This window comes from Leucopleurus acutus (genome assembly GCF_964270905.1).
Source record: "Leucopleurus acutus genome assembly, chromosome: 3".
In the NCBI taxonomy this organism is placed as follows: Eukaryota; Metazoa; Chordata; class Mammalia; order Artiodactyla; family Delphinidae; genus Leucopleurus; species Leucopleurus acutus.
In genome coordinates, this window is record NC_139145.1 from 50038365 (window position 1) to 50050819 (window position 12455).

The following is a 12455-nucleotide window of genomic DNA, read 5'->3' on the forward strand; positions in this document are numbered from 1 at the left end:
TTCCTTCCAGGCTAGTGTGTTTTTAGAAAGTTAAGTTCTCCAGGTGTTGCCCATTTCAGATGGGTCAGGGACATGTTGGAAGTTGAGAGGCCCTTAGCCTCTTGCAAACAGGCTGGGAGAGTCTTAGGTCAGAGCCCAAAGGAGAAGGCTGTGAGGTTGTTCATTGGCATCCAGGAGAGATGAAGCTTGTTCCAACAATTCTCTCTGCTCTTAGCTCCAGTCTCTGCCACAATGCAGGACTGTTGGAAAGTGGGAATCCAGACAGGTTCTGGGAAACAACAGGAGGCTATGCCACATCTTCTTTATCCATTCCTCTGTCGATGGACACGTAGATAGCTTCCATGACTTGCTTGTTGTGAATAGTGCTGCTATGAACATTGGGGCACATGTATCTTTTTGATTATTAGAAAGAAAGATGAAATTAGAGTTTTCGTCTTTTCCAGTTATATGCCCTGAAGTGAGATTGCTGGATCATATGGTAGCTCTATTTTTAGTTTTTTAGGGAACCTCCATACTGTTCTCCATTCTGGCTGCCCCAAATTACACTCTAAAGTGGGTTTCTTATAGAAAGAAAATATTGGGTTTTGCTTTTTTATCCAGTACGACAATGTCCTTTTACTGGTGTAGAGCTGACCCGTGAACACTGTGGGTGTTCATCCACCCGCTGCTTATCGTCATCCCTCTCTATCCAAGGTTCCTCCTCATCCGGAGGTCAACCAAGGCAAGGCCCTCAAATCTGTCTCCTTGGCAGCCAACCTCATAATAAAGTTCTTCCTTTTCTCAAAAGCCAGACCCATAGTGTTGGCTCTTATGCACGTTGGGTAGCGAGCCCTTGCTCAGTAAAAATTTTGGACTCCATGAAGGGACTCAGTCTTGTGACAGCCTGCCCGAGGCACTGTAGCCCCTGGCGGAGTGTGGCCCTCACCACAGACCCTGAGTGGCCACCCAGACCAAATTCATCTAGAGGGTCAGCTCTTGAGTTCCTGCTTCTCCGCTGTGGCCCTCCAGGCCCCTCAGTGCTCCTTTCACTCTTGAGAGAAGAAACAGCTCCTAAATCAGATGTCTTTGGGGGTGAGGAACCTTGTTAAAATGCACCAGTGCCTATATTGTTGAATAAACTCATCAGGATTGTGGGTTAGAGTCCCACGTTAAGAGAGACACTCTAAAAGGTTGCAGCCACTGAGGTACCAAAGGATCAATCAGGTTAGAATCCCAACCCTGTGTTAGAGCCCCATGCCTTTTTGTTTGCCTATGTCTGACTGTTTCCTTTGTTAGGATTGGCTGATAGGAGTTGGTCCTTGGATGAGTATAGGAAAACTTTCTGGAACCAGGATTAATGGGGGAGTATACGGTCCTCTGACCCAGGAGGTAAAAGCCATCACTCCCTGACTAGAGAGCTTGCCTTACAGAGCTGTCGGGAGCTTTCACCTGTGCCTAATATAATTACCTGGTGGTATTGATAAAGGTGGGTATTCTTAATGAAACCAGCCCAGATTACCTTGTTGGGGTGAGAGGGTAAAGGGGAAATGAGGGAGCATGAAGCAGGTAAGTTTCCACCCCAGAACGTAGCCCGTGTCTGGGTTAAAGGAATTTCATACAATTGGACATTTTGGGTTTTCCTCACTGAGAGTTTTAACCCTCTTTTGCATGAGCCAAACTAGCAGGGAGTTAGCATTGAAATACTTTTCAGTGTGTGTGTGTGTGTGTGTGTGTGTGTGTATGAAAGTTTTTTGGAGGAACAATCATTGGTAGTGATGCTAAAGGCCACATGCTATATGGAGGTCTTGGGCAGAAAGTATTCTACCTGGAAATTTCCCAATAGCTGAGCTGAGCTTCTCTTTGATTTCTGCTGGGGAGGTAAAATGTTTCGATCATCTACCTAGAAATTAAATCCCAACATGCCCACAAAGAAGTCAGGGTTTGGGTGTTTCAACCTGTATACTCCTGAATTCATCTCTCAAATTCAGCTCTGAGTCTCAGACAGCCTCCTCACTTTGGTTTCTTCAAGGTGATCCTGTCATTTCCTCCACCTGCCTCCCCATAAGGTAAGTTTATCCAGGGGGTGCGTGAGACAGACCCTGGCCTCTCCCAGGCCCCTCTGCAATAGGCACGCCTGTCCTCAGCACTCGAGGGCAAACTCTTAGGAGCCTCTGACCACCGTGGCTGCAGTCTCAGAACTGCCAGGACAGATTTCTTGGCAGACAGGCAGCACACGTGACGTTTAGGCTACAGTGCTTGGCAACCACCTTTAATGGAAACCTTTTCAGTGTTCCCTAAGGGAAACTTCACGTCCAAGCTGGTCATCTTTGATACTCTCCATTCTCCTTTGTTTATTCTCCAGGGAATTCTTTTTTTTGATTTTTAAGTGAATGGTATATATATATATATATATATATATATTTTTTTTTTTTTTTTGGCTACATTGGGTGTTGGTTGCTGCGCATGGGCTTTTCTCTAGTTGTGGCGAGTGGGGCTACTCTTCCTTGTGGTGCGTGGGCTTTTATGAGTGCCTGAGGGAAGGCCATTTTCTAGAGATTTGCAGTCCATAGACTGTTCTCAGCTCTTGGGTTTGAAACCTGGAATATTGACTAAGACTTTGACTTAGGGGTTCCTTGTTTTCGTCCTCTCTCTCCCCAAACATCCATTCTCGGGTGGGGGCAGCTAACCCCTCAGAAGAGGCACTATGTGGGGTGTGGTTGGCAGGGCAAGTGGCCCGTGTGACTGGGTGCTGCCTACAAAGGAACAGAGGGTGCTCGTAGCCACAGAATGGCAAGTCCTGGTGCTTTCCTTCATGTCCCGTGAACGCCCAGGTTTTCCAGGTGCAGCCAGCATTACAGCATCTCACAGACCTCGAGTCTCTGATAAGACTGCTGATTGGTGTGAGGCCCCAACCATAAAGGCTGGGCAAAAGCAACAGGCGATAGGGAAGATGCAAGCAATGTTTAACAAAGACCTAGAAGAATTAACGAACAGATACCTAGAAGAATTAAAGAATTAAAGAACAAACAGAGATGAACAATACAATAACTGAAATGAAAAGTACACTGGAAGGAATCAATAGCAGAATAACTGAGGCAGAAGAACAGATAAGTGACCTAGAAGACAGAATGCTGGATTTCACAGCTATGGAACAGATTAAAGAGAAAAGAATTGAAGACAGTCTGAGAGACCTCTGGGAAAACATTAACTGTAACAACATTCGCATTATAGGGGTCCCAGAAAGAGAAGAGAGAGAGAAAGGATCCGAGAAAGTATTTGAAGAGATTACAGTCGAAAACTTCCCTAACATGGGAAAGAAAATGGCCACCCAAGTCCAGGAAGCACAGAGAGTCCCAGGCAGAATAAACCCAAGGAGAAACATGCTGAGACACATAGTAATCAGTGACAAAAATTAAAGACAGAAAAATTATTGAAAGCAATAAGGGAAAAATGACAACATACAAGGGAACTCCCATAAGGTTAACAGTTGATTTCTCTGCAGAAACTCCACAAGCCAGAAGGGAGTGGCATGATATATTTCAAGTGATGAAAGGGAAGAACCTACAACCAAGATTGCTCTACAACCAAGATTGCTCTACCAGGTAAAGATCTCATTCAGATTTGATGGAGAAATCAAAAGCTTTACAGACAAGGAAAAGCTAAGAGAATTCAGCACCACCAAACCAGCTCTACAACAAATGCTAAAGGAACTTCTCTAAGTGGGAAACACAAGAAGAAAAGGATCTACAAAAACAAACCCATAACAATTAAGAAAATGGTAATAGGAACATACATGTTAATAATTACCTTAAATGTGAATGGATTAAACGCTCCAACCAAAAGACAGGCTCACTGAATGGATACAAAACAAGACCAATATATATGCTGTCTATAAGAGACTCACTTCAGACCTAGGGACATATTCAGACTGAAAGTGAGGGGATGGAAAAAGATATTCCATGCAAAGGGAAATCAAAAGAAAGCTGGAGGGCTTCCCTGGTGGCACAGTGGTTGGGAGTCCTCCTGCCGATGCAGGGGCACATGGGTTCGTGCCCCGGTTCAGGAGGATCCCGCATGCCATGGAGCGGCTGGGCCCGTGAGCCATGGCTGCTGGGCCTGCGTGTCCGGAGCCTGTGCTCCGCGGTGGGAGAGGCCACAGCAGTGAGAGGCCCATGTACCACAAAAAAAAAAAAAAACTGGAGTAGCAATACTCATATCAGATAAAATAAGAATATTAAAATAAAGAATATTACAAGAGACAGGAAGGACACTACATAATGATCAAGGGATCAATCCAAGAAGAAGATATAACAATTATAGATATATATGCACCCAACATAGGGGCACCTAAGTACATAAAGCAACTGCTAATAGCTGCTAATAAAGAGGAAATCAACAGTAACACAATAATAGTGGGGGACTTTAATACCTCACACCAATGGACAGATCATCCAGATAGAAAATTAATAAGGAAACAAAAGCTTTAAATGACACAATAGACCAGATAGAATTAATTAATATTTATAGGTCATTCCATCCAATAACAGCAGATTACACTTTCTTCTCAAGTGCACGTGGAACATTCTCCAGCATAGATGGCATCTTGGGTCACAAATCAAGCCTCGGTAAATTTAAGAAAATTGAAATCATATCAAGCAACTTTTCTGACCACAATGCTATGAGATTAGAAATCAGTTACAGGGGAAAAAACGAAAAACACAGACACATGGAGGCTAAACAATACGTTACTAAATAACCAAGAGATCACTGGAGAAATCAAAGAGGAAATCAAAAAATAGCTAGAGACAAATTACAATGAAAACACGATGATCCAAAACCTATGGGAGTTGTGACTGGTTGGGTCAGTTGGTTAGAGCATGGTGCTAATAACGCCAAGGTAATGGGTTCGATCCCCGTATGGGCTATGGGTGCTTTTACTCCTTACCACCCAAGGTGGTTACACGTCTCTAGCTGAGACTTGGAAGGCACAGGTTACTTAAAGAAAAAAAAAATCAACATGTCAAAACCTATGGGATGCATCAAAAGCTGTTCTAAGAGGGAAGTTTATAGCAATACAATCCTAGCTCAAGAAACAAAAATCTCAAATCAACAATCTAAACTTACACTTAAAGGAACTACAGAAAGAAGAACAAACAAAACCCAAAGTTAGTAGAAGGAAAGAAATCATAAAGATCAGAGCAGAAATAAATGAAATAGAAACAAAGAAAAGAATAACAAAGATCAATAAAACTAAAAGCTGGTTCTTTGAGAAGATAAACAAAATTGATAAACCTTTAGCCAGACTCATGAAGGAAAACAGGGAGAGGACTCAAATCAATAAAATCAGAAGTGAAAAAAGAGAAGTTACAATGGACATTGCAGAAATACCAACCATCCTAAGAGACTACTACAAGCAACCCTATGCCAATCAAATGGTCAACCTGGAAGAAATGGACAAATTCTTAGAAAGGTATAACCTTCCAAGACTGAACCTGGAAGAAACAGAAAATATGAACAGACCAATCACAAGAAATGAAATTGAAACTGATTAAAAATCTTCCAACAAACAAAAGTCTAGGACCAGATGGCTTCACAGGTGAATTCTATCAAACATTTAGAGAAGAGCTAACACCTATCGTTCTCAAACTCTTCCAAAATATAGCAGAGGGAGGAACACTCCCAAACTCATTCTACGAGGCCACCATCACCCTGATATCAAAACCAGACAAAGATACTACAAAAAAAGAAAATTACAGACCAATATTTCTGATGAATATAGATGCAAAAATCCTCAAAATACTAGCAAACAGAATCCAACAACACATTAAAAGGATCATACACCCATGATCAAGTGGGGTTTATCCCAGAGATGCAAGGATTCTTCAATATATGCAAACCAATCAATGTGATACACCATATTAACAAACAAGAATAAAAACCATATGATTGGGCTTCCCTGGTGGCACAGTGGTTGAGAGTCTGCCTGTTGATGCAGGGGACACGGGATCGTGCCCTGGTCCGGGAAGATCCCACATGCCGCGGAGCTGCTGGGCCCGCCTGTGAACCATGGCTGCTGAGCCTGCGCGTCCGGAGCCTGTGCTCCACAACGGGAGAGGCCACAGCAGTGAGAGGCCCGTGTACTGCCAAAAAAAAAAAAAAAATCAAAAGATGGGCAGAAGACCTAAAGAGACATTTCTCCAAAGAAGACATACAGATGGCCAAGAAGCACATGAAAAGCTGTTCAACATCACTAATTACTAGAGAAATGCAAATCAAAACTACAATGAGGTGTCACCGCACACCAGGTACAATGGACATCATCAGAAAATCTACAAACAACAAATGCTGGAGAGGGTGTGGAGAAAAGGGAACCCTCCTGCACTGTTGGTGGGAATGTAAATTGATACAGCCATTATGGAGAACAGTATGGAAGTTCCTCAAAAATCTAAAAATAGAATTACCATATGACCCAGCAATCCCACTACTGGGCATATACCCAGAGAAAACCATCATTCAAAAAGACATATGCACTCCAATGTTCATTGCAGCACTATTTACAATAGCCAGGTCATGGAAGAAACCTAAATACCCATCAACAGACGAATGGATAAAGAAGATGTGGTACATATATACAATGGATATTACTCAGCCACAAAAAGGAACGAAATTGGGTCATTTGCAGAGACGTGGATGGATCTAGAGACTGTCATACAGAGTGAAGTAAGTCAGAAAGAGAAAAATATCACATATTAACACATACATGTGGAACCTATGAAAATGGTACAGATGAACTGGTTTGCAGGGCAGAAATAGAGACACAGATGTGGAGAACAAACGTATGGACACCAAGGGGTGAAAGTGTGTGTGGGGGGGATGAATTGGGAGATTGGGATTGACATGTATACAATAATATGTGTAAAATAGATAACTAATAAGAACCTGCTGTATAAAAAATAAAATTTAAAAAACAAAACACAGCTCTCTGTATATGCCTGAATGCCCTGTTCCCTTGTTGGGAGATCTACAAACAGAATTAAATGATTTTCTCACCAGAAAAAGTAGGCCTTAGAGAACTCCCAGATCAAGCGTACGCCCTGCAAACTGTGCAGGAGACAAGCCTCAACCAGAAGGTCCTGAACAAATTCTACAAAAGGTTAAGAGTGGATGTTTGGGCTGATGGGAGGCAGGAAGTGCTAAGAGGGCTGACCCAGTAGTGGTAAAATTCTGTCTAGATGCCAAGACTCCAAATGTAAAGCAATACCCTTTAAAGAGGCATGTGAGGGAAGATAGAAAGTCTCTGATAACCACCTTTCTTAAGCGCCAATTAAACTGACCTTGTCAGATACAAAAAAACTGGTACTGGGAATTATTGTTTTGTACGGGATTTGCGAGTCACTAACCAAGTTGTAGATATGTACATCTGGTAGTACCAAATCCTTACACTTTGGGTACAACTTTATTTGGAGACTTTTGCTGGTTTACAGTTCTGGACTTAAAAGCTGCCTCTTACTGCATATCCCTAAGTCCTGAGTCCCAGAAACTGTTTGCCTTTGAATGGGACAATCCAGAGATAATATATAACAACTGTATTGTTGGATGGTACTCCCACGGGATTTAAGAATGCCTCCACCATCTTCAGGGAAGTCTTATCCAAGGACTTAAGTTATCTCCCATTAAATGAGGGAGTCTTACTGTGATATACTAATTACTAATAAAAATAAGGGAGCCTCAGACCAAAATACAATCCTCACTTTAAAGTTGCTGGCAGACCGGGGATATAAAGCCTCCAAGGGAAAATTGCAAATCTCTCAACCAAGTGCAAAATACCTAGGATTTGAGTTATCAGAAAGACGGAGACCTTCGGCTCAGAGGGGACCAAAGTGCAACTTATTCAGTCCTCCCGAATCCAGGTTCATCTGACCCCAGCTGCCTCCACCCTGCCGCCTAAGTTGGACCTCAACGATACCAAAGTTGTATACCCGAGGTGTGTCAGTGGGGAAGTTTGTGCCACATCTGCCCTGGCCCCCGAGATCTGCCCCTGGGTCTATCTGAAAAAAATGGTTGGTGAGGACATCGCCAAGGCAACTGGTGATTGGAAGGGTCTGAGGAGTACAGTGAAACACCATTCAGAACAGACAGACCTAGATGGATGTGGTACCTTCTGCATCTGCCCTGATCATCAAAGCCCTAAGGGAACCACCAAGAGATAGAAAAAAGCAGAAAAACATTAAGCACAGTGGAAACATCACTTTTGATTATCAACATTGCCTGATAGATGCATCATCAATCTTTAGCTAGAGAACTCTCTGGAACCATTAAAGATATCCTGGGGACTGCCCAGTCTGTGGGCTGCAATGATGATGGCTGCCACCTTCACGACATCATAGATGACATCAACAGTGATGTGGTGGAATGCCCAGCTAGTTAAGAACTGCAAGGAGAAATAATTTAATAATGGGATATTTGATAACCATTTAAAAAAAAAATTTAGGGCTTCCCTGGTGGCGCAGTGGTTGAGAGTCTGCCTGCCAATGCAGCAGACACGGGTTCGAGCCCTGGTCCGGGAAGATCCCACATGCCACAGAGCAACTGGGCCCATGAGCCACAACTACTGAGCCTGTGCATCTGGAGCCTGTGCTCCGCAGCAAGAGAGGCCACGACGGTGAGAGGCCCGCGCACTGCGATGAAGAGTGGCCCCCGCTTGCCACAACTAGAGAAAGCCCTCGCACAGAAACGAAGACTCAACACAGCCAAAAATAAATAAATAAATTTATTTTAAAAAAATGAAACACTTGACATCCAAAAAATTTCCTACTGGACCATTAGCTAGGGTGACTGTACCCACCATCAGAAGGCAATGGCGAGGATTCTCAGGAATGGCTAGGTTTTGTCCTATTTGGATCCCTAACTGTGGTCTCATGGCCAATTCCTATGTTAGGTTCTCAAAGGAAATGACAGCCATTAAGCTGGACTGTGGAATGCCAAATGGAGTTCTATCCCATACAAATAATCAACAACGTCTGTTCTAGCAGATTTGACTGATCAGCCTTTAGAAAATTGGGATATGGAAATGTTCATGGACAGGAGCAGCTTCATGGACCAGGGACTCTGAAAGGCTGGGCATTTAATAGTAACTCATCAAGAAGTCCTAGAAGCAGAAGCCCTCCTCCGGGAATGCCTGCCCACAAGGCAGAGCTCAAAGCCCTCACGAGAGCCCTGCACCTTGGAGCAAAGAAAAAGGTAACCATTTATACTAGTTCTATGCTTTCTCTGTTATACATGAACTTGGGGCCATATGGAAAGAGAGAGGTGTACTATTTCAGGAAGGAAAGAAATTAAACATGCAGAGGAGATACTGGCCTTATGAGATTCTGTTATAATGCCAGAAGAAGTAGCCAAAGTATATTGCCCAGGCCACTGAAAGACATAGTTACATAGCTAAAGAAAGTAATTTGGGGCTTTCCTGGTGGCACAATGGTTAAAAGTCCGCCTGCTAAGGCAGGGGACACAGGTTCGAGCCCTGGTCTGGGAAGATCCCACATGCCGCACAGCAACTAAGCCCATGCGCCACGGCTTGTATCTGCACTCTAGAGCCCGCCAGCCACAACTACTGAAGCCCAGGCACCTAGAGCCCATGCTCTGCAATAAGAGAAGCCACTGCAATGAGAAGCCCGCGCACCACAACAAAGTAACCCCCACTCGCTGCAGCTAGAGAAAGCCCGCATGCGCCAATGAAGACCCAATGCAGCCAAAAATAAATACTTATTTAAAAAAAAAAAAGTAATTTGGCTGATCAGGCCACAAAACAGGTGGCCCGAACCACAAGCCCAGATCCCAAGGCCCTAGCACTCATTCTGAGTGTGGACCTATCCCTTTTAAGCCTTGGTATTTGGAAATGGATCTAGAGAGTGCAGACGAATGGGGATTTCATGTCGACCCTTGAGACTTGGTGATCAGTACCAAACAACCAAAGAAGGCTGGATTGATAGTGAACAGAGACTAGTGCTTATACCTGAGCATTTAATGGAAAGGAAAGCATTATGGGAGGGACTCAGCCTATCACTGGTTACAAAAGCCTGTTGATCCACAAATGCAAAGGACTATCTAAAAGGTAATATAAAATCGCCTGATCTGTGCCAGAAACAATCCGTAAGCTGGGCCACACCCAGCAATAAATGGGGTGCAAACCCAAGGGACAAAACCAGGAGATGACTGGTAAATACTGTTATGCCAAGAGCCATGGGACATAATATACGCTTGCTGGTGTTTGTGGACACCTTCGCAGGATGGGTCAAAGCTTTTCCAGGCTGGATAGAGAAGGCTTCCAAGAAAACAGTGGCCTTACTAAAAGCATTTTTCCCTCATTTTGGTTGTCTCTTTCAATTCAAAGTGACAACAGAGGAGCTTTCATAGCCACGGTAACTCAAGAGTGTCTGGGCCCCTCGGAACACAATGGAAGTTACATGCTTCATGAAGACCTCAGTCTGTGGGAAATACTGAAAAGATGAATCGTACCTACAAAAAGACAATCGCCAAAATGTCAAGAAACCAACTTAACTTGGGAAAAGGTCTCACCAGTTGCCCTGCTTAGGCTAAGAGTAGCCCTAGAAGCCCGGTCCAGCTGAGCACTATGAAATGTTATATGGGAGACCCTTCCTTAAGACTAAGTGTTATTAGTCTTTAAAGTGATCATATTGTAAAATAATTAGATACTATAAAACGTGTATAGTTTCTACGTGTTACTGTATCTGCTATACATAAAACGCTTCTAGGTGATGAATGTTTCCCACAGATATTGCCCTGCTCTGCATAAGCTGGGGGATTGGGTCCTCCTCAAGACTTGGAAAAATCAACACCCTGAGGACAACTGCAACCTAAGTGCAATGGAGCCTGCAACGTTCTTCTGGTTACACATTCTTATCTTGTATTTTTAAAAAGGCCTCCCTCACTCGCATGATGATTGCCCAAGACTTAAGAGTTCAAGGTGGGACTTGCAAATATTTCAATTTCATTCCTCTTATAAAAATCCACGCTCCTAATCAGCAGAAAACAGCTAGAGCAGCCCTTCCCCTATTTCCCTCAAGGCTGAGGAATGTATCAGAAAAAAGGGGGGAATTGAAACAGCACCAAATTAAACTGGTTTGTCCCCTTAAATAGGTTGTTGATCAAACCTATTTAAGGAGCTGTTTTGCAGACAGAGATGGGAACACACGCCTACAGGGTAACCCTGAAACCAATAATAATTAGTCTGTGGAACTCAAAGAATAGAAAGGTTGCCACCAGAGTCCTTTACAAAGTGCTAAATCCTTCGGAAAATCTGGCTTCCAGCAGCACATGTAGCTTCTATGGACTGATTCAAGACTAGCCAATCACCTTCCAAGCTTGAAATTTCCCCAACCCCTTAAATTTTCCCCAATCCTGGAAAGGAGAGGGAGGTTTGAGAGCCTTGCCTCCTGTCTCCTTACCAGTTGACTGTGCAATAAAACTCTTTGTTTCTCAGAAGCCAGTGCCACAGTATTGGTTTCTATTCATGTCTGGCACTGAGCCCTTGCTCGGTTACACCTAGGAGTGGAATTGCTGGGTCACATGGTAATTCTGTGTAACTTTTTGAAGAACTATCAAATTCATTACCACAGCAGCTGCTCCACTTTAAACTCTCACGAGTTGTACAAGGATTGCAGTTTTTCCACATCCTTTCCAATGCTTGTTATTTTCTGACTTTTTAAAAAAAATTATGGCCAACCTTGTAGGTGTGAGGTAGTTCACACTGTAGTTTTGATTTGCATTTGCCTAATGACTGATGATATTGAGCATCTTTTCATGTTCTTGTTGGTCATTTGTATATCTTCTTTAGAGAAATATCTATTCAACTTTTTTGCTCACTTTTAAATTGAGTTGTTGCCTTTGTTGAATTATAGGAGATAACTCTAGAATATATGGGTATATTCTAGATACTTAACACTTGTCTATATGGTTTGCAAATACTTTTTGCCACGTTGTCTTTTTATTCTCTTGTTGGTATTCTTTGCACCAAAATGTTTAATTTTGATGAAGTACAATTTATTTTTTTCTTTGGTTGCTTGTGCTTTTGGTGACATAGCTATGAAACCATTTTAGAGTCCAGGTCATGAATATCTACCCCCATGCATTCTTCTAAGAGTTTTATACTTTTAGTCTTTGTATTTAGGTCTTTGACCCATTTTGAGTTAATTTTTGTATATGGTATGAAATAAGCGTTCGACTTCATTCTTTTGTATGTGGATATCCAGTTCTCTTCACACCATTTGCTGAAAAGACTGTTTTCTTCCTGTTGAAAGGTCTTGGCACCCTTGTTGAAAATCAATTGACCGTTGATGTGAAGGTTTATTTCTGAACTATCAAGTTTATTCTAAGAATAAACCTCTGTATCTGTTCTTAGTCCAATAACACACTGTTTTCATTTCTTTAGCCTTGTAGGAAGTTGTGAAATTCAGAAG

At 42.8% G+C, this 12455-nt stretch overlaps 1 pseudogene across 1 annotated transcript; it reads left to right on the plus strand.

The window, feature by feature from the left end:
- Window positions 1–1536: 1536 nt before the first annotated feature.
- Window positions 1537–8407, plus strand: LOC309958891 (large ribosomal subunit protein uL11-like; annotated as a pseudogene). The gene is made up of 2 exons: window positions 1537–1545; window positions 7890–8407. The product of its transcript is annotated as a large ribosomal subunit protein uL11-like (transcript).
- Window positions 8408–12455: the final 4048 nt, after the last annotated feature.